At 33.2% G+C, this 4843-nt stretch overlaps 1 protein-coding gene across 3 annotated transcripts in view; it reads right to left on the reverse strand.

The window, feature by feature from the left end:
* Positions 1–363: 363 nt before the first annotated feature.
* Positions 364–4843, reverse strand: part of LOC110296690 (NKG2-A/NKG2-B type II integral membrane protein-like) — an 11695-nt gene continuing 7215 nt past the window's right edge. For all 3 annotated transcript variants that reach the window (XM_021165426.1, XM_021165425.1, XM_021165424.1), the window contains one exon: positions 364–1321. The gene's annotated coding sequence lies outside the window, so the exon portion shown is untranslated. The remainder of the gene's footprint in view (positions 1322–4843) is intronic.

Consider the following 4843-nt stretch of genomic DNA (forward strand, 5'->3'; position numbering starts at 1 on the left):
GGGCCAAAAAGGGGGAGTAGGTGGGTAGGGGATTGGGAGTGTGTGTATGAGGGACTTTTGGGATAGCATTGAAAATGTAAACGAGGAAAATACCTAATTAAAAAAAAAAGAAAAAAAGGAAAAACAAACAAACAAACAAACAAACAAACAAACAAGATGACCTAGTCGGCCATCACTGGACAGAGAGGCCCATTGGACACAAACTTTATTTGCACCAGTACAGGGGAACGCCAGGGCCAAAAAAATGGGAATCGGTGGGTAGGAAAGAGGTGGGGAGGGTATGGGGGACTTTTGGGATAGCATTGGAAATGTAATTGAGGAAAATACGTAATAAAAAATATTAAAAAAAATAAAATACAGAAAAAAAGCTCATCCTATACATGTTCTAAATAGTCACTGCACAGAAGTCATTCTTTTGAAACAGAAAAAAGTATTTAAATCTTGTCTTACAACAACAGTAGCAAAATTTGAGGTGATTGATACCAATGGACAGTTTGACTTTAAGCATATTCTTTTAATATTGTACAAGAATACATGTTTTGTAAAATATTTGTGAAGATTTATTGACTAATTCTTTGGTTCATTTCCTTTGAATGTCATGATCACTTTTGCCTTGCTGAGATCAAGACAAAGTTAAACCTGTGTAAACACTGGAACTTTCAAAATTATTGTGTACTTTTCTGGGGTTTATTAGTATTTAATGTTCTGCTCCTTAGTTATAATAGCTAGAAAATGATAAAGGAGATCTTAAAGAATTAATATTTCTGAAAATACAAATTTTAATTTCTTAGTTTGAAATTTATTTTATATTAAAATATTAAAGTATTTAATAAAACGATTTTATGTGGAAAAAGATTCAAAACTGATCAAAATTTGGACTGGATAGATGACTCATCTGTTAAAGGCTAGGCTCACAACTAAAACAGACCAAATTTCACAATAATTAATATAACCACTTATAAATACTAATTAGCATCTTAAGAAATATGTCCAGCATGACATTGAGTTACAAAATCACAACACATAGGCTAAAAATCACTTTGTAATAATTTTGTTATTGTACTTTTGACAAAATTAAGAATAAACATTAGAAAGATTTTTTAACAAAATTACATAAATAGGAATATATTAAATGTGTCCTCTGATGATTTTGTTCAAACAGAGACTTCCAGCCTTCTGAATGAAAAATTCCCCATAATCATTCAAAAGGCATTCTTATAGGTAACAATAACTGTGTTTGTTACCGTCGAACAGGACAGTTAAAGAAAGCTGATGATCCTTTGGATTCTAGTTGCAAATTCATCTGAAGAGAGCCAGAGATCTGCATGGAGAAAAGGAAGCACTGAGAAAAATCGGGGGCAGTGGACAGCTGCTCATGGGGGGTGGAGTTAACCCACATACAGAATAGGATAGATAAACTCGGACAATATACCACATCTACAATTCTAATTTTCTTTTTAGAATGGACTTTTGTATTTTTAGTAAATGTGTGCTTTGTAAAGTCCTAGAGATTTTACCAACACAGCAATAATATATTCATATATGTGTGTATATGAATACATATATGAAGTTATGTATATATATATATATTATATGCATATATATATATTTACATTACCCAGTTTGGAGATTGGACTATTACATGTAAAGTGAATTATCATGAACTGGTTTTTAACTTCAACTTTTGAGTGCACATCCTCTGACAGTTACAAAGAAACAGGAATATGTATTTTGTGAATCATGGTAATTCTTTTCATTTCCTTCAAGGTGGTGGGACCACTCTGAGGGTGTAATTTGAGACAGGCTACTTTTTGTGTAGTCACTTGACTGAGGTGCAGCAGGAAATGTCAGGAATTATTCTTTAGTTAAATGTCTTTAAGAGATAAATGTAGTAAGTCTTTCATAAGCTTATATAGGATGGCAAACCTAGGACCATCCAACTGGGTGAGATGTGGGATGAGTACTCTTTATGTTGCAGCTAGATCCAAAATTCTTATTCAAATATCCTCAAACCTCTGAACTGTACCTGACTGTAAAAATAAGAATGTTTCAACAGGTTTCTGGGTTCAACATAAGTTCATATTTGGGACCATAAAACACAATAGATTGGCAAAAATTAAAGGAAGACATGAAAGCATGGTATTCTGATTGGCTTTTTTGTTGCTATGATAATAATACTTTGACCAAAAGAAACTCAGAAAGGAAAGGATTTATTTCAACTTATAATTCCAGCTCACTTCCATGACTGAGGGAATCCAGGGACAGAAGAAGAAAGCAGGAAGGAACACTGATCAATGATTCCACTTCAAGCCTTCTTTCATAGAGCAGGGTTAGGTGGCTACAAATGGTGCCACTGACAAAAGGAAGGTCCATTCCACCTCAGCCATTTCTCAGGACAGCCTGCCACAGTAGTGACCACAAGGCCAATTTGATGGAGGCACTTTCTCAACTGATACTCCTTCTTCCCTGGTTGTGTCAAGTTTACAATGAAAAAGTAACCAGAACACCTGGCATGGTGGCTTAGGGTGGTAATCCAAGTTACTTGGGAAGCTGAGGCAGTAGTGTTTCAAACTCAATGACAGCCTTGTCTATAGAAATCTATGTTGGTTCCAGGAATAAAACTATGTAACATTTGTCCCTAAAACAAAAATGTGAAGGAGTAGTCTAGAGTGAATTACTTGTCTGTCATGCAAATTTCAGTATAAAAATACTCATAAACAAAAATATCAGTAATGTGAAGCAAGACTTCACATGAATGTCTTTTAGAATGCCTATAATTGAGCTGAAAGACTAGAATAGGTATATTCATTTTATACTTTTTTTAAATAATGATTTAGGTTATGCTGAAAATTTTGATGTGTGATAATGGTCAAAGACTGGATGCTTTGGGGGTGCATGGATAGTATTTTTATCACTTGTATAGTCATTATCTCACTATAATGCTTTATAATGCTTTTATCAATTACCATTAGTCTTTAAAAGGAAATGTTATCCTTTAATTTGAATGGCTCAATAGTTCGGAGATGTCTTTACATTTAAAGAAAAAGAACTAATGTTTTGTGTTTGAAAGTGTTATATGACATTAGACTCACCCACAGAATAGACAATATTAATGTCAAGCAAAGGGGGCTCTGCTACCCATCACTTCAGGGATAGTCATGGCCATGGAACATCTGGAAGACTGAGCTCAAACTAACTTAAGTTTTTATTTCCTAAAGTCTACAGAAATGGAATTTCCATCCCTAGAACCATCAGTATGACTTGTATAGTCATGGGCTACTTAAAGTCTTGCTGTGGCTAAGGATGTACCTCAGTGGCACATAGCACTTGCCTAGCAAGTGGGAGCATTTCCAGCAACACAAACAAACTAATGTGATGAAAATATTCTGGCCAACAATGAATCGTGTGTAACAGTGGTCCCACAATATTACATAATTGAAGACACTGCAGCCTCTACAGTTGTCCTATTACAGCTTGCCTCATCACATGGGTCTGTTTCATGATGCATGTCTCAGAATGTCACTGTCATTAACTGAATCATGAATTGCCGAGTTCACTGCTATCACCATAGCCTGGAGGGTAATGATCAGAGGGAAACAATGGAAATTTGGCTCAATATGACTCAGTAGCTGGGGTTGATTGAAACTTCAAGAGTCTGACTGCGATTTGTTATTTCAGGCATATGTAAGCACAATGCAATTTGGAAAAAAGTTTCCCAACGAAAATTAACACCATGTACACAACAAAGATTAAGACATGACTACATAGAAACTCTTTGTAAAGTACAAGTGACATCTTCCAATAAAAACAGATTCTGTAGATTATCTAAGAAAATAAGCTCACGTTGAGGATCTGGAGGAGGATATCGTATGGCTTCAGTCATATGGTGCAAAAGCCAACAGCCTATTAACCACCTCCATTCCCAGCTTTCTGGATAAATACAGGTTATACATCTCGCTTTTTGAAGAGACAACACTGTGTTTAATTTATAATTCTCCTACTGCTTATCTGTGAGTGTGTGGACTTACATGTCTTGTACAATAAGTCCACCTATATGTCTACTCATTATATTTTATTTTTATAAATTAAATCTTATTTTAAGTGTTCCATATATGTACTCTATGTATGTTCAATTTATCACAACTAAATTTATTTTGTTAAACAAACATATTAGTGCACTTCAAGAATTAGCTTGCAAATAAAGTAATATTTTGGATATGGTCTATTCATTAACATTTTTTTTCTTATTTGATGTAATTATATTTATTCCCAGTATAGACATTGACTTACAGTTTAAAATTACATAATCCTTTATCTGTTATGCAGAACATATTTTTATTATATATAATATTGTGGGCTTTCACTCTTTGGGCATGTAATGCTATTAAATCTTTGTTCAGACAATAATACAACAAAAATCAAAAAAAACAAAGTGAAGGGATTTAATATAACAGGAATAGTTAGAATTTGTACTTTATTAAATATATATAAAACTTTTGAAAAGGATAGTTTAATTTTTCCAAATTAGTCATCACTAAGGACACTACTGTAAATTTAACTTTTTGGCTCTTATTAAAGGAATGTTGACACTTAAAGATGAATAATTTGGAAGCAAAAAAGAAGTATATGAGCTTTATTTTTTTATTATGATAACAAAATTAGTTCACTTTTCAAGAATTAGCAAAAGTAGTGACTAAGACTATAGGAAACATTTTAACATTTAATGATTAATGCTTCTTTTAAATGAGAGAATTCTGTGCAAAAAGAAGAGCAGAAGGAATTATTCAAATTTTCTTAAATAGATATTGAATGAGTGCAATATTGATGTCAATTATCAAACTGA

The sequence above is a fragment of the Mus caroli genome, chromosome 6 (assembly GCF_900094665.2).
Source record: "Mus caroli chromosome 6, CAROLI_EIJ_v1.1, whole genome shotgun sequence".
Classification (NCBI taxonomy): Eukaryota; Metazoa; Chordata; class Mammalia; order Rodentia; family Muridae; genus Mus; species Mus caroli.